This window comes from Schistocerca serialis, chromosome 9 (genome assembly GCF_023864345.2).
Source record: "Schistocerca serialis cubense isolate TAMUIC-IGC-003099 chromosome 9, iqSchSeri2.2, whole genome shotgun sequence".
In the NCBI taxonomy this organism is placed as follows: Eukaryota; Metazoa; Arthropoda; class Insecta; order Orthoptera; family Acrididae; genus Schistocerca; species Schistocerca serialis.
The window spans coordinates 450,111,084-450,129,851 of record NC_064646.1 but is presented as its reverse complement, the minus strand read 5'-3'; the positions used below and the strand labels follow the sequence as shown (position 1 = coordinate 450,129,851).

The following is an 18,768-nucleotide window of genomic DNA, read 5'->3' as shown; positions in this document are numbered from 1 at the left end:
GCAGATCCAGGGGGGGGGGGGGGGGCGGGGATGGAGGTGAGGGACTCACGACGGTGAGGACGCCTCCCACCTCACTCCCCCCAGAATATTTTACTAAAAGCGTAAATTTCCAAATTTCTCAGCGTAGTATCGAAAAATAAAGATGTAAATTAAGAGATGATAATTTAAGAAAACAGAAAGCTACGTTGAAAGGCAGGCCACTTTCCTGTCAGCGTGACATGAATGCCTGCTGGGTACATTCCAGACAACAGAAGGCAAACACCCAGGGGCCGGCCTCACGCGCTGCCAGCACCAAGTCCGGACAGGTTCCGATCGACTGGGTCGGAAACTTTCTCCGCTCAGGGACTGGCTGTTGTGTTGTCCTTATCAACATCATTTCGTCCCCATGGACGCGCAAGTCTCCGAAGTGGCGTCAACTCGAAAGACTTGCACCAGGCGATCGGTCTACCCGATGGGAGGCCCTAGCCACACATCATTTACATTTATCAACAGCTCGAGTGAACAGAGACATGAAGGGAAAGACACCCGAGAAAAGTGACAAGGAAGACGAATAGAAGTGTAAACGATTGAAAGAGCCAGCATTTCTTCCGTTTACGTGCCCCTATAGTCAGACTGCAGACCTGCATCCACAGTCCTAACCCTGACCCCGGGGAGTGCAAATTTGACGTCGTCACACTTTTGACAGTTTCGGAGTTCTTAATTCAGTTGCATTAAACGTGCTTATCAGATTTTCGAACGAATGCTTGTAAGACGATGTGTTTTTCAGAATAGTAATTTCTTGCAACTTATGCTAAAGGGATATACTAGGCACTACTGTAAAGAAATTACCATTATTAGTATTGCACTAAAGCATTTATGTATTTTATTGCAATTATTATTCAGATTTTAGGCGTCTGTGGACATTAAAATTGCCAAAAGTGGAGGTGGGAATAAGCTATCTTTTTGGGCGGGTGGTGGGTAGAAAAATAACAAACGCTGCCCCCCTGTCCCCCCGCCCCCACCCATTCCTTCTCCCCAGTCCAAATAACCAGAATCCGGAGCTGGTTGTTGCTGGCGTAGTCATCAGTCAGAAGACTGTTTTGACGACGCCCTTTGCAGTGGTCTATCTTCTGCTTACTACATTCATGCTGTGGTCTCCCGCTAAAACTTCTACTCGCCACTTCTGTCCATCACAGAATGAACTATTGGGTAATGCCTCTGAGCGTGTCCTATGTACCTACCCTTTCTTATCGTCTACTTGTGCCACAGAGGTCTTCTGTACACGATTCACCTCAATAGCTCTTCGGCACCCACCCACCCACTTTTGTTGTTTGCGCTTTCCATCGTCCACATTTCACTGATACATAACGGCGCACACACACCTCCGTACGGAGTCCACTGTTTTCGTGATTTGGCAACTTTATTTTTACTTAAACTTCCTGTCGCCACAGTCCTCAGTTAACCGATGGGCTGGAAGTCGTGTGCGCCACCGCTCCATGTTATCGCGTTTTAACTGTTTGTGTATAGTATTTCATGAGGCACAGACTTGGGACCAGAGAAGCATTTGCCTGAAACAGCGTGGAGCACCGCCTAAAAGCCGCACTCAGGCTGGCCCGTGTGCCAGGAGGACGGCCGCACGCATTCCATCCTGATCTCGCTGTCCTCCCTGTCTCACAAGCTAGCGTCTTAAAGTAATCCGAGGATAGAATATTTTGTAGTCAGTTCACATTTCATCGTAACAAAGTTCTATTTTTCAGAAACGCTATATCGTTACTTCCAGCGTATATTTTATATCCTCACTACTTCCGGCATTGTCTATTATTTTACGACCTAAAGGTCACAAAGACAGGGAAAGGGAAGTTAAGGCGGCAAACAATAAATCTAACTTCTTGAGCAGCACGTCACGAAAAGAATTATGTAGCGCAACTGCAGGAGAACTGGTATTTGTGTACCACAATGTAAAACGCAACCTCAGTATTAATAACATGGACTGTAACGTGAAACTTACAAAGGAAGTGTTCAGTGATTCGTGTACCTCAGAAACATGCATCGTGGTCTTACAGAAGCTGAAGATCTCGTGAGAAATGTTTTGGTCCTCAAAAGTGTGTCTGATTATACTGAAATTTTGAAGGACCCGTCTAAGTCGAACTTATTTTTCTCTATTTGTGCTGTGGTTCTTTCCCTTCTTTGTATTTGCAGGAATGTAAAAGGTGTACAACTTTGCTTCCGCCATTTGCCGATAGGTGGCGACAACGGTAAGTAGCGGTCGAAAGAAACAGATCGCAGACGTCAGGCAGTTAGCTTGGACCTCGGTCAACATAACCTCATTCAAACGTTAATCGATTTGTGTCTGCATCATAAAGTTGTTCTTGATTCAAAATGTCAGTTTACGAGCCTAAGTCTCGTCATTTGCGGGAGGTGTTATTGTTTTGCGGCATTAGGAAGAAAACAGCGGCTGTGGCTCATCGAATGCTCTCAAGTACGTGTGGTAAGGACGCTATTAGTGAAAGAACGTGTCTCGAGTGGTTTCAACTCTTCAAGAGCGCTGATTTGAACGTCGTAGACAGGCATAGTGGTGGAAGAGAGAATGTTTTCGAAGATGCAGAATTGGAGACATTGCTGAGTAAAGACTCAAGAAGAATTGGCACTGTTAGTGGGAGTGACACAGCAAGCCTTTTCAAAACGTCTCAAGGCTATGGGCATGATTTCATGGGTCGTGTATTGTAGAATTCTTCTCGCAATTCGCATTACGCCTGGGTCAGTCGATAGGAATTAATTTTGATTTATCGCGCTTTACTCCACGTACACACAATTTATTCCCACTGCCTGTTAGGAGAGTCATGTAATGTGATGATTGAAGGACGTGAGTTAAAATAAATTTGTGCTAATCGACTGCATCTGTTTTCAATCAAGTAGTTGAAACCCCAGATCACTTTCTTAATTAATTTTATGTTCAACATTTGCATCTGGTGTTCAATAGCTGAATATAACATCAAAGTGCACCCCTTTTTTAATTAAAAAAGGGATCAATTCTGAATCAGTTAATGTCAACACTGCCACCGCAGTTCAATCAGGCGTCACAGGGCCTTTTTACTTTATTTGTGTTATCCGATATTGCAGCAGTTTTGCACTCTCTGTTGATCTGTTAGTCATTAGCTGGGGTGAACACACGCCAAAACCAGATAAGTGATGGGTGGGGTGTTACAACCTCTCCAAATCAAAATTATTGGGAACGTTGCGATAGCTCATTTGCATACGGATAGCACAGAGCCAATATAAAGCAATCATCTTGTTATTCGCCTGAGGCGACTTACGGAACAATGGGAAGCATAACTCAGGAAGGCTGGATGTTGGTTTGCAAACTGCTCTCTACGAATACGACGCTCATTTCTTTACCAATACGCTACATCGTTCGGGGGGAGGGGATGAAGCTTGGGGACCTAACGGCTCTTCGAGGTCATTACAGACGGAACAGGACAAGACTGGAGAAGGAAGTGACGTTCTTGACAAAATGAATCATTCCAGATTTGTCGTAAGTGATCTACGGAAACGACGATAAACCTAAATCTGGATTGTCAGACGTACTCACAATATGTGATACGAATTGGAGTAGGTTCCTTGTATTCAAATCACATGCCAAGTCGTGATCTCTGACAAGCACTGCATCAGTGGTGCTCGATTGGGAACAAGCTGTTCTATTTCTGATGCTGGAAGAAATTCCAGCGCCGGTATTCATCGCAAATGAGCAGAAGAGGTGGAGAAATAAGTTTTCCGATCATGCGACCGCACGTCAGTCTGACAGTGGTACATCAGAACGTGGCCGACGTCTCGTGAAGTGACGCCGTGTGGCGCTGGCTGCAGGGTGTGTGTATTGGGGGGGCGGGGGGGGGGGGGCGCCAGCCGTCAAATCCGGCAGCCTCCTCAGTGTTAAGGCCGGTTCCCACTAGAGCGCGGCAGCGCGGCGTGCGGCAACGGCAGCGGCAAGCGTTTTCCGCTTTGACGCGGCGGCTCGCGGAATTGGCGTTCCCACCTGGAAGCGGCAGCCGCTAGCGGTAGCCAATGACGGACAGCCACTGAGGTACGGGCTGGGACCCACCGAAACGACCGGTGTGTTTGAATAACGATATCTTACACCTACATGAAGGAAAGACGAAGTTGAGTGAAGACATACCAATTTTTCATTTTCTGTACAATGTACTCTTTCACATATTTCATTATTCGTGTTTTCTCATTTCAACATAAACATATTTCATGACTACCGTTCATGATTGTTCACTATCTCCTAACACATTGAAACAATGTACGACAAAAGAGATTATTCAGATAGTTAAGCGAGACAACAATTTAAAATGTGATACGGTAGCAGGTACAGGAAAACAGTAAGAACACAAAGGCTTGGGGGGAAGGGATGAAAGTGGAAGCCACCTGATAGAATTTCGCACAGAGCATAATGTAATCATCGCCAGCACCTTGCTTAAGAATCATGAAAGAATAATACATATTTGGAACAAAGTTTTCGAAACCAGATTTTAAATTATAAGACATTTCCTGGTGCACACGCAAACCTACAATAATTTATTGGTTACGAGCTGCGGTTTACAACTAAAGAAACAGTAAACGGTGGCAAATTAAGGAAATGGAACTTGAATAAGTCAAGACCCACAGTTATTCGATAATCTTAAAGTTACCGTAATGCAACGACTGACTGAAACAGAGGGAGGAATCCGCTAGAATACGAATGGATATCTTTGAGAGAAGAAGTGGTCAGTGCAGCAGAGTATGTGAACGGGAAGAAGGTACAGTAGAAATCGTTAGATAAAACGTGATATATTAAATTTGATACGAGGGAAAAATATAAAAATGCAGCAAATAAAGTAGGCCATAGGAAATAGAAATGTCTAAACATGACGCTGACAGAAAGTCCAAAATTGCAATGCGATTTTGCACTTGGAAAACATGAGAGAATGAAAATGAGAAAGAACAAAGTAAACTTTGCTCAAAGGAGAAGCAACTGCCAAGAACTCATTTGGCAAGTCAGAACTAAGCAAATAAGAGAAGGCTAGAAAGTGGAAGGAATATGTAGAGAGGAGAGGGGGAGGGGTTGTACAAACTAACATAAGCACGATGTTAGATTCCTGTGAGATGTCTGAACATGCAAGGCAATACTGATCCTACCACTTAGCTAAGTAGACACACTGAAGAACTGCGAAACTGTGTTTATAGCATTTGCATGTTAAGAGAAAGGTTTTGACAATCTTAATTAAAACATTCCTTGAACCTCTGGAGATGTCATCGACAAAACACAGGGCCACAAGATTATCTACAACTTGTACAGAAACCAAATTGCATTCCTGAAACTTGAGTGACTTGAAAGGGAAGCAGTAATTGAGAAGGCAGAAGTAGAGAGGATATAAAATGAAGACTGTGAATAGCAACAAAAGCGTTCTGAAAAAGAAAATTTGTTCACATCGAATATAAATTCTAATGACTAGGTACTATTTTACAAAGGTATTTGTGTAGAGTGCGGTATTTGTGTGGAGTGCAGCCTTGAATGTAAGTGAAACGTGGGCGATGAACAGTTCTGTCAAGAAGACAATGGACGCTTTCAAAACGTGGTGATCAATAAGAATCCTGAAGATTAGATAAGAGGATCATGTAACTAAAGAAGAGGTACGGAATTAAATAGAGGAGGAAGAGGGGTAAGTTGACAGGACATATCATGAGGCATCAAAGATTGAGGACAAAAGGGGTTGGGTGATAGTATTATGATAATAATCATCTGTTGAAATGCTATTCGACTATTTTATCTATTAATGTAAGCAGTGAATTTACTCTTCCATGCACTACTGCACGAAACATTTAAACCAAAACTGAAATCAGCTGAACACCAAATCTTTCAACCACTGTCTGACAACTACTGCATTCACTTTCAACTTTCTATAACTATCACTGGCTAGCCACACACACATACAGATATAAGGAGAACAAAAATAAACAAACATTAGTTTTCAGCATATAATTCTTTAGGGTGGCAACATGTACATAAACAAACCAAGCAGGAAGGGACATGAGGTGAACACACTGTAGTTACGACTTCAAATCAGTGTTTTCGGTAAAATGTCTACAGCTAGTCACAGAAGAAAAAAAAAAAAGAACATGAAAATTTGCTTATGTTCCATAACCTAAGTTTTAGTTCAACCTCCAGTATGTGACCAGGTGAGGGGAAATGCAGATGTCCGCCAAAAACTCGATTCACTGTAAGTAATCAGTTATTCACGTAAAAAAAGATGTGAACTGTTTTATGATCTGCAAGTATCACATATCAAAACAAAACTGAATCATTCTAGATTCCACCGAAGATGCCTTAAAGTAAAAGGCGAAACGCGTCTTGAACCAATCAAGCACACTGGATAAAGAAAAAAACGTTTGTTACTTCCAAAGGAAATAATCAATAGCTGTAGATAATTAGCAAATTACATCTTATGACATACCAGCAAATTAGTCTCGGTTTAAGTTCTCATTACACATGCTATTAAATGCTGTTTAAAAAAATTCATCTATCCCTTCCGAAAAAACTGTAGTTTCTTTCATATCTTGGTAGTTAAACAGATTTTGGATATTTATCATGCGACGAAATACATGAGTTTTTACAAGTTATCGTTTGCAAAAAAAACACGTTTCGATTTCTTGAACCGTTTACGAAATTTGCAGTTGATACAACCACATGGTTTACGACGAGCAGGACGAAAGTATCTGTCGCGTAGCGAGCGACCCGAGCGCGGTCACCGCACAGCCCGTCCGTCGACATATCATCCAATATCTCGAGAACGGTGATAGCTATCGTTCTGCTCTCAGCTTTAAAAACAATTTCGATATGTTGACTAAATTTCATACGCAATAATGTATTACCTAAAATGAACTGTACGCAAATTCCACGCAATGCGTTTTTACCTCTGCACACTCATTCAAATTTCGTGTAAAGGTTTACGTAAATGCGACACAGCAAGTAACCACGACGAATAACGAAAGGAAATTCGGTCCTTTATCGAGAGAAGATATCAGGCTGTAACATGCCCAAGAATCAAATTTTTCTACCGAATAGTTTCCTTGGAATCGGATGATAAGTATTTCATAGCTGCCGCCGCGTCCGCGCCAGCGGTTCGGCGAAAGTTCGTGTGGCCCAGGGGTCCGTACCTTACGTCACGCTCAGCGCGTTCTGTGATTGGCGGCGCGCACCTGGAGCGCGGCACGCGGCAGCGGAAGCGGTTCGACATGGTCAAACCGCGACGCAGAGCCCGCCGCGCCTTGCCGCTGACGCCATTTCCATGGCAACCACGCCGCTGACGCGCCGTTTTGACGCGCGGCAGCCCTAGTGGGAACCGGCCTTTACTCGAAAGGCGCGTACTGCGTGCCAACAGCAGGTTCCTTCACGTTCCTACCTTTCTTTTCGCACTCATCCACAACAGAAGTTAGCCTCCACATGGCACAAGCACCCATCACAGTCAGCGATCGATACACTAATGGTTTGTAACAGGCGGAGAAAGGCAGTGGTAAATCGGTAACACTAAAACCCAAACCGAGAAAAATCCCTTTCTTCTTGCCCTTGTGACTAAGACGATTTACTACCTTTGCACCGTACCCGACATTTACTGCAGCATGCTTTCATTAAATGCAGTGTACATCGTGTGAAGTGAAACGTATAGGACAAACAGGCAGGATTTTTTCGACAAGATACAGGGAACATACAAACACTTTTAGATTGGACAACTACGGCAGATCGGTGGTTGCCAATATATGAAAGGCATAAAAGGTGTCTTAGAGGTTATACATGCAGAGGAGAAAGGAAAGAAACCGGACATGCTAGAGGAACGTGAAATAGCAATCCACCGGGTTAAGTTTGGCGAGAATGGTAATGCCTTCTGCAACTGTTTCTACATTATTTTAAGGCTGGCGTTAGTACGATAAATGTGAACAATATGGCACAGGTTACTACTACTACGGCGTCTCTCCATCTTTGGAATGTTTAGAGACGGCTGATGGCTCAGTGCAGTTTGGCAGAGCCGTAAGTACACATGTTTACCAACTAGCGGTGCACTGTGAGGCAGCTGATGTGACCGCTGTTTAGCGGCCCACGGAAGCAACGCTTTGGAGAATGCGTGGAAACACGCATAAGCGGAGCGGGGGCTCTGGTAAAGTAAGACGAAGACTTCATGTCCGAATACATTTATTTGTTCTTATACTTTGACGTTAAATGCATTTGAAGTGCAGTTTATTTAGGATTAAGTTATACAGTCACGTGATGGGAGCTTGACTCCCGAATCGCGTTGCTGTGGATTATGCTCGTAATATTAGTGGTTGTATGCTAAATTACTCAAAACGATTACCTTAACAACCGCTGTCTCGCTAGACAATATTAAAAAGTGCAATCTGTAGTCTCATTTGCTTCCAATAACATTGCCCGGATTACCAAGATTATTGTGCGCTGTTCAAGACTTCTCGGTTTATAAGAGCCCAAGGAAACCGTGTGAAACTCGTACCAGGACTGCGCTGCTCGCCGTCCCCCCTCAGGTATGACTCCAACGCTCTGAGGCTCTGCCTTCTCCACACCCACTCCCACACCCCGTAAACCGCTGTCCCACGTATTAGACTTTCTTCTCGTTCCAGTTGCGTATGGATGTCGGTAGGAATGACTGCTTAAATGGCTCTGTAATTTAACTTGTTATGCCGTCACTAACCGAGTGACACGTAGGCGGTTACTGTATATGCCAACTTTCCACACTCCATACTGGGTCTTGAAACTTTGTAAGACAGCTCTCGCGGGACAGCTGACATCTTCAGAGAGAACAGACAAGCACTCACTGTCTCTAGGCATTCAAAAATTCTTGACTGAGTCGTGCGCACTGGCGTCACCTATAAATTAAACCAATTCGCGCGCCTCAGGCACATAATCTGGACTACACACTCCTTCCTTCCAAAGCGGCAATTACTTATAGGGAATACTTCCCGTTTCAGTCAGGTAGGATGAGTTGAGGAAGGAATACTACAAGAGTGCGTGAGTCCCCGTTATGTACCGTACGCTGTTTACGGGAGCGACATACTTAAACAGATAGGTCACGAAACAGATCTTTACGCCGACGACTCTGTGCTATTTAAGAGCTGTCGCAAACTTCACTTTATCCACAGATAATTAGCCCAACATTTTAGCAAAACAGTCCAGTGGTGCAGTATTTGAAAGATTAAAATAACCTTCTCAACTATCAATATTTCACAACAAAGCACGAGCTACACAATCAACATTTTTCTACTCGTGGCAGGGAATTACCCTATGCCGGCCGTTGTGGCCGTGCGGTTCTCGGCGCTTCAATTTGGTACCGCGTGACCGCTACGGTCGCAGGTTCGAATCCTGCCTCGGGCATGGATGTGTATGATGTCCTTAGGTTAGTTAGGTTTAAGTAGTTCTAAGTTCTAGGGGACTGATGACCGTAGATGTTAAGTCCCATAGTGCTCAGAGCCATTTGAACCATTTTTGAATTGCCCTATCGTGGTTCGATAACATGTTTAGGCGAGAAGTGATAAATGTATTTTCCGGAATAATCTCACAAATAAAATCACAAGCAAAGGTTGCAGAACTCACCCTCTACTCAAAGGACAAGTGCCCCGTACTGATTGCAACTGCGTTGGCCTCTGCCGGGGTGGCCGAGCGGTTCTAGACGCTACAGTCTGGAACCGCGCGACCGCTACGGTCGCAAGTTCGAATCCTGTCTCGACCATGGATGTGTGTGATGTCCTTAGGTTAGTTAGGTTTAAGTAGTTCTAAGTTCTAGGGGACTGATGACCTCAGAAGTTAAGTCCCATAGTGCTCAGAGTCACTTGAATAATTTTTTTTACTACGTTGGCATAATTACAGACCTATTTCGTTGATGTCAACCTGTTGTGGAATTACTGAACACGTTTTACGCTCACGTATAATGACGAATTTTGGAGAACGGATATCTTCTCTATAGAAATCCACACGCATTACGCAAACAGAGACCCTGCGACACTCAGCTCGCTCTGTTCCCTCGTATTATCCACAGCGCTGCAGCCCTGTTTCTTGACTGCAGGACGACGTTTGACACCGCCTCATACTTCCACTTAAATACGAGCTTACCAAGTATCGGACCAGATTTGCGAGTGGATTTAGACAGAACTCAACACATCGCTCTGAACGGAACAAAATCGACAGAGGTAAAGGTAATTTCCAGAGTATCCCAAGAAAGTGTGATAGGACCGTTGCTGTTTACATTGTATATAAATGACCTAGTAGAAAGCGCCAGAAGCTCTTTAAGACCGTTTGCAGATGATGCGGTTGTCTATAAGAAAGTGGCAACGCCAGGAAGACTATCGATTTGCAAACGATCTACAGAAGACTGATGAATGGTGCAGCCTCTGGCAGTTGACCCTGAACGTAAATTAATATAACATATTGCGCATACAAAGGAAAAGAAATCCACTCCTGTAAGCCTAAAACTACACTATTGATGACAAATTGCTAGGAACAGCATCTACTGTAAAATATGTTGGAGTAACTACCCAGTGTGACATTAAGTGCAATGAACACTTAACACAAACACAGCAAAAGCAGATGCTAGACAGAGATTCATGGGAAGGATCTTAAGGAAATGTAACTCATCCACGAAAGAAATGGCTTAGAAGGCGTTTGTTCGACAGATTCTTGGCTACTGTCCATCAGTCGGGGATGCCCACCAGGTAGGACTGATAGCAGAGATAGAGAAGACCCAACTAAGGGCGGCGCATTGCGTCAGGTGATCGTTTAGTCGACGCGAGAGCGCTGCAGAGATTTCCAACCAACTCCATTGGCAGACGTTACAAGAGGGGTGTTGTGCATCACGGAGAGATTTACTACTGGAAGAAGAGTCGGAAAACATATTACTATCTTCCATTTACATCTGGTCAAATAATCAGGGTGAGAAATTTCGAGAAACCAGCGCTAATACAGAGGCTTACTGACGCTCATTCTTCCCACGCGCCATTCGCGAGCGGAACTGGGAGGGGGACGGTCAGTTAGTGGTACCAGAAGTACCCTCTGCCAGACACCGTCAGCTGGCTTGGGAAGGAATAATGTAGAAGTAGATGTAGTTCAGTCCCATTTGGTACGGGTCTCACAAACTTGAGCAGTATTTTAGGGTGCGTCGCATAAGTGATTTGTAACCAGTCTCCCTTGTAGATTGTATTTCCCTAGTGTTCTACAGTAAACCGAAGTCTGCTGTCTGCTTCGTCAGTGACTGAGCCTATGTGATGGTTCCCTAATAACAGGGGACACCTCTGAGCTCGAATGCTCGGAACCGCACGAAACTATGTTTAGACTAACACTCGATCATAAACACAACAGTGGTCTGTGTCATATTCATGCAGAACTCCGCACATTTCTTCTAGCACCATCAAACGGCACCAACAAGTGATTCAGTTGCGCGGGTCACATAGCTGCTATACGAATGTGTCTCCTAGTATTCGTATGCCGGCTGTTGTGTAAACTGTTTATAGTGATATCATGAAGAGAATTAATGCTACGACTGTGGTCCAAGTAACAGGGACATAGTTGTGACGTGCTGGACATGGAAATGAAATCGGGGTCGAGGATAGGTTCAAAAATGGTTCAAATGGCTCTGAGCACTATGGGACTTAACATCTGAGGTCATCAGTCCCCTAGAACTTAGAACTACTCAATCCTAACAAACTTAAGGACATCACACACATCCATGCCCGAGGCAGGATTCGAACCTGCGACCGTAGCGGTCGCGCGGTTCCAGGCTGAAGCGCCTAGAACCGCTCGGCCACAACGGCCGGATCGAGGATAGGGAGTTGGCAGATACGTTCTATAACACAATAATTCAGACATATAATGGAAATGACACAGAAATTATGCGGATCCACTGGATAGATATACTGATTCTGAAGGACAGGAAGAACCTGGACCTGAAGGTGGCTGGCTGTTCAAGGGGTACACGACGGTCATCTCCAGAGCAACAGGGACAGTAGAGTAAAAATGAATACCAATTATCGCCACCCAAAAATCGAGGCCCATTGTATTAGAAGATATTGATGACAGTCTACTAGAGAACATTTATTAAGACTGTCAATTCCTGTAGCAAACTTAATGCACGTATCGCGCCTCATTAAAGTAAATCAAATTGGAGATCAATTCTAAATTATGTGTCTGGCAAAAAGAGAGCAGGGGCTTTGCAAAGGAAACACGCTGTCACAATTACAAACTATAGAAGAGCATGTAATATTGCAGTTTGATAGAGCAAGTTCACTATTCGCATCTGCAAATGTGGCCACTACAAGCATCTAAAATGGTTAGCTTGGACGATTTCAGAGCTTCGATTTCTTTTATGGACAATCTTAAGGCTGAATATGCCATTTGATTCAGCCATACTACTATGTTTGTCACATGTAAGGAAATAAAACACTGTAAGAGTACACGTCAGAAGGCACAACATTTTGTGGAGGAGGTGAACGCGTTTATGACAGACCAGGGTGTGGTTAAAGGAAATGTATGGTACAGTGACCAGAGTCAATTCCAATATGAAATGTCTTCATCATCAACACTGTGTCACAGAGTAAAGGAAACTACAGCTAGCGTGTTGCAGTCTCTATACAGCTCTACTCACAGCAATACAGCTGATGTGTCTTTATCAGTTTGTTTCCAAGAGGCACAAGGCACTTTCGGTTCAAGTATTTCAAAGTTATTTGAATTAACCTGCCCACGAAACATTCATGTGGGGGCAAGCAAAAGTGGAGAAATGACTACAGAAAACGTGAAAAGTTTCCTAACTTCAGTCTTTGGCCGGAAAATGTAACAATTGAAAAGAGCGTGTGATTTCTCATCAGGTCATACAGATCGTACCCTTGTAGACGCAAGTTTGCCAAACAAAGAAGTTATGTTGAAGATACTGCCACCGAAACAACAAAATATTGCGAACCCCATGATGTCCGCTTCTTTCAGCAATATAAAATCTATATCAGAAGGATTACTGATTTTGTAGGAGTACAGTGTGCCAAACCCCAAATGAAGGTACGTGGTCGGCAATTCATCATCAAACTTCACTCTCTGTTGTTTGCTTCTTTCGGCAATATAAAGTCTGTATCAGAAGGAATATTGATTTTGCACGAGTACAGTGTGCCAAACCCCAAGTGAAGGTACGGGGTCGGAATTTCAGCATCAAACTTCACTCTATGATTTACAATCAATTTTCTGCGCCTATGTGGCAATATGCTTGGAGAAAGGCAGGTTATGTACCAATATCGTCATTTGAAAATAAAATGAAATTAATGTAACTTTTATTATTGGACAGCTTGAATGCGGAAGAGATTATGAATGTAAAAACGTGGCTTTACTGAGGTGTTCTCATTGTTCTGTTTCACTTTGTTTTAACCACTTCATCGAAATCCTGCATCTGCACTATTGATTGAAAATGTAATAGTACACTGACGTCGCTGAATGACGTATAATTTCCCTCCTATGTAGCTTTGTTTCTTTCTATTAAATTGTCACTTGTGGTAGAATACAACGTTTTGCATGGAAATGACATAGAATACCGATCGATCATAAAAAAAAACGGTGGTCTAAGTACGGTTTCGCGTGGTTTCGAGTGTTCGAGGTCAGACGCGTCCCATGTAAGTGTTAGACCCAAGTATTTGTACGAGTTTACCGACTGCAGTTGTGACGCATTGATACTATATTCATGGGAAACTATGTTTTCCGTTTTGTGAAGTGCACAATTTTATATTTCTGAACATTTAAAGCAAGTTGGATCTCTTTGCATCACTTTCAAATGTTATCAAACTCTGACTGAATATTTGTGCAGCTTCGTTCAGACTGTCCTTCATCTTAGGTAACTACTTCATGAGCGGAAAGTTTGAAATTACTTTTAATATTGTCCGCAAGGTGTATAATTCACAACATGTACAGTAAGGGAGTCAGCATACTTCCCTGGAGCGCACCAGAAGTTACTCCTACATCTGTCGATGACACTCTGTACAAGACAACGTGCTGCGCTCTCCCTACCAAAAAACCCTCGGTCCAGTCACAAATCCCTCTCGACGCCCCATATGCTCACACTTCTGATGACAAACGTAGGTGTAGTACTGAGAGTCAAATCCTTCTCGGAAACAGAGAAACACTTCAGCCACCTGATTACCTTGATCCATGGCTCGCAGTATGCCACGTGAGAAAAGTGCGAGTTTGGTTATACATGATCTGTATTTCCGAAGTCCGTTCTGGTTGGCATGGAGGAGATGCTTGCCTGCCTGCTATCAGAATATGTCTAAGATTCTATAACAAATCGATGTCAGAATACTGGGCGGGAGTTTTGTGGATCACTTGCGCTACCCTTCTTGTAGGGGAAAACTAGGGTCGGTGACACCTACGTCCTGAGCAGCGCCACTTGAACGGCGTCAGAGCGCGGCCGAAACACGAAACCTGTGCAAGGCCGGAGGCCGGTGAGGCAGGGACGCCCGCTCTCGATGGCCGTTTGCCACTGCTCTCGACCTCCTGGTGCGAAAACCGGCAACTCCATCCACGGATTGACTTTGCGTGTCACGTCAATCAAATGCAAAGCCTTCGCCGACGACGTGGGATTTTTTGTAGAAGAGAAAAGCAGATGTTCGGAGAAGCCAAGAAGCTTTACGAGACTTCGAACACGCGGCAGGGACAAAAATGAAGCCGGCAGAAACCGTACTCGCACCGCTCGGCAACAAACGCCGAAACGACGACGGTGCACGCTACTCTGCGGTCGAAACGCGCAAATGCCCTGGGCTGCAGTTATACTCGTGTCCCAAGAAAATGGCGGCACAAAACTGCCATACAGAACTGCAATAACAGGCCTTGCCAGAACTAAAGGGAACAAAGAGCTGGATCTGTTCCAAAAGGCGGGACTCATAAACGAGGAGCTACCCTCAAAAGAGTGGTTTCTGGCGCAAGTGACAAACCAGCCGTAAGAGATCGCGAGAGCCATAGAAGGGGCAATACACACTGCCTTCCATGGCGCGCGAAATCTTCAAAGTGCAGCACACCACGTGCACACTGGGAAGACACGAAGGGGGACTGGGCCTCGTCGACTCGCAGAGAAAATGAGCAGCACTCTTGATCCATCGTTGAAGTAGCACGGCAGAAAGAAACGCGAACTGCTTACCGGCCGCCGTTTTAAACGCACACAGGCCAGAATCAGAAAGAGCGCCCGCAAATACGTAGCACAGATACCACTGAAGTCGAAGTATATCAGAGAATTTTCCCTGCAAAAAGCACACGTAGCGTAAACAGCCGACGACCCACGCACAAGAAGAACTGGAAATCCGTGCACAGAATTAAGAGGAGAAGCGCGACTCAAAGATTAAAAAAACGCAATGAAAATGGAAACAAGTGTGGCAGAACCTCGAAGAATTCACCTTAAATTCAGAGATAAAAACAACCTGGTACGAAGTCATCAATGACGCCGTACTAACGAACGAATAACTAGCGGCAATCAACCTCAGACCGTCGAATAAATACCAAGTTAGTGATGGCACTGACACCTCAGAGCACCGATCCCAATGCGGGAACGCAGCAAAAATATGGGAAGCGTGCAAATGGATGCTGGCGCTAATAAACAGAACGACACTGACGAGCATAAAACTGGAGCTACTGACCGCAACAGGCACAAAACCCTTCCCAAAACAGAAAACGGAAAGCGCATTATGGATTTTGGGCCAGAGAGTGCACTCATTAATCAAACTAGAATAAACAGACGTAATAAACTACCAATCACATCTATGGGAAGAAAATAAGCCACGGTTGCCGAGAAGAACAAGACAGACTTTATGAACTTCCTGAAAATAGCACTCGAGGCGGCTTTCAGGAAAGCCACGCAGCTCGCGTGACGTCACGGCCCACCGGCGGCAGCAGCTCCCGGTCTCGCCCCGCCCGCCGGGAAACTCCAGCAGCGCGGCGACACAGTGTCGTCTGCTACGTGCCTTTGTGCTGGTCTCAGGGTTGGGTGAGAAGCAGAGTAAGCAAAATCAAACAGAAAATAAATACTCACCTTCTACCTGAAAATTGCGAAATGAGCCGGCAAAAACACAACGGAAAAATCTACGCCAAAAATTTGCACAAACCAATTGAAATGTTGTCGTAAAAAAATATTCCCTTCTCTCTTCAATTTCAAACCAAATGCAACGTTGTTTCGTTTTGATTTACCTTGTTTTGATTTGTTGTGTATGCACTGTCCCTTTGGTAAAAATATGTTCCACCAAACCAACGGAAGTTTTGCACGTGTGAATTTCGGCGTTTGGGAGATTTCATTCTTTAAATTATTCATAAAAATATGTTGAAGTGTTGTAAACCATGGTATAATCATAGTTATATTCTTTATTTATATGCGATAACCACATGTCAACTGTGCCACCAAACTCGCAACTAACTAAAACCGCCTAAAATAAAAAAGGAACGAAAACCTTTTCTCGTAAATTTCCGAAGTGCAAAACTCATAAAATATTTCAAAATTTTTTCTTATATCTTGTTACCCATTTTATAACCATAGATTGCTGTTGTTTGTATCCGTTTTACTTTATGTTTAAATGGGTTAACAAGCTCACACAAAATAAGACCCCCCAAATATTAACGGGTGTCATACCAGAAACCGACTTAGAAAAGACTCCATCTAAATACAGCGGAACTGTAGACTGTCATTCTAATTCTCTCATGAAATTTTGCAGTTGTAATAATATACGTTTGACAGCATAAAACATGTAACTTGATGACATTAATCGTGATAAAAATCTAAATGACAAAAAGGACTTTCGATGAAAAGGACAAATAAAGGGACTTTTTAAAAGGAAAACAATGAAACGAAATGTAAATGGAAACTTGTCTCAACTATGTTTATTCGTATGCCAATAACCAACTGAATAAAGCTTTATGAACGTTAAACAAAAAAGGTGCTGTTGGTTCCCTTGATTTTTTCTCGCTTCATCCCGCCACCCCCTCTTTTCATGCTACCGTTCTGATCCTTCATAATCATTACATCACTGTAATAAACGTATGATACAAGATTAATGATATCAATTTGAGGAAAACTGCCAAAAACGCCAGGAAAATAAGGAAACTGTGCGATTCCGCAGATCTTTTATCAAATAGCACAGAGCCCATTTTTTGTAACTGAGATTGTCCGCTGCTCCACCGTGTTTAAGCCCTGCGCCACACAGCAGGAACGAGATGTGTCCTTCGCCAGTGTCGGAAGCTAATGACAGGTGGTGCATCGATCATCGCCTCACCTACGCAACGTGGGGGCGCGCCTGCTATTCGGCAATCGCTTCTGGGACGTCTGGCGTACGGTGCCTCTCGTGGACAAAGTCGAAGCCTTCTAGGACTCCAGACGCACGGTAGGCGACGGATTCGCAGCAAGTAGCCACTGTGCGCGCATAGTGGCGTTACGACGTTCTCGCGTTAAATATGGCCCGATGTCGGCCGAAAATTGCAATTGTGTGTGTCTGGAGAAGAGCCACACGCAACTTACGACGCGCCATTACGTTACACCATCGTCAACGGCCATACCGTGTTGAATACACCGGTTCTCGTCCGATCCCCGAAGTTAAGCAACATCGGGCCGGGTTAGAACTTGGATGGGTGACCGCCTGGGAACAGGTGTGCCGCCGCTCCACTGAGTGCCAGGCAGCCGAGGGTGACGGGCCGCCCCGCCGAAGCCGGCAGACCAACGGACAGCGCCAGCCACCTGCGGTGTTCGCCGTGCGAGCTGCAGCGCTCACCGCCTTTGCGAGTCCTGGTCTTCAGGTAGAAGGGGCAGGAATAAAAGTGACTGTTTCTGGAAGCTATGGCAACAGTAAACAGTGGTGACGCAGTGCAATGCATCATACATGTTCGACTGGAATTACGAAAGGGCAATTGCATTTGAAATTCGTAACTGGATGGTTTGAAAATCCCTGTCGAAAACATCACCGGGTTGCAGCTAGATTTTGTGCTGCATTCACTTTTTTTGTAAAAGCAGGCAACCAAGAAGAAGTAGTAACAGTAGCGAAGACAGGCAATGGGATTTGGAAGCTCAACAACAGGGATGGGACCGTCAGTAACGTTACGATACAGCAATCTCAGTATGGTATTAGAAACGTATCTACAACTTGTCATTTGAAGTGCCGGATGAGGGAATCATGAAAACTTTCAGACTATAAGGAAACTTATTCAGACTAACAGGGAAATCTCGTCAGATTCCGACAGCACGGTTCCATTAGTTAGAAGGCTGACAGGTGAACTATCACCTGTGGCGGCCGCTGAGGCATTTAGTGGCGGTGCCAAAAAAAATTACTTTGGTAGCATCAAACATATTACGGAATTTTATCAATAATTCATGTATTTCATAAGATATTATATCAAACAAAACGTATAGGGAAATAGAAATAAACACTTACTACAACAGCGCCCTTCTTATCCACGTAAGAGTTTGATATATTCTTGGAGAATATGATAGCAAGCGTTTGTATAAGAAAGAGAGAGAGAGAGAGAGAGAGAGAAAGAGAGAGAGAGAGAGAGAGAGAGAGAGAGAGAGTGGTTGCTTTAGCTATCTTCTTTGCATGTCTGCATGAGATATAAAATGTAACACTAACTCCGAAACTCACTCTCGCACACGCGCGCTCACACCTATCAACAGCACAATCCTTCACTGCTCACAGGGTATGTGCGATTAGTTTTAGGTAGCAGTCGCAAGTATGGGGTGTCTTGATGAATGGTTGCTGCAG

General features: G+C 44.2%; 1 pseudogene; it reads left to right on the top strand.

Annotated features, from left to right (window-relative positions):
- Positions 1-17,558: 17,558 nt before the first annotated feature.
- LOC126420258 (5S ribosomal RNA) lies at positions 17,559-17,676 on the top strand (annotated as a pseudogene).
- Positions 17,677-18,768: the final 1,092 nt, after the last annotated feature.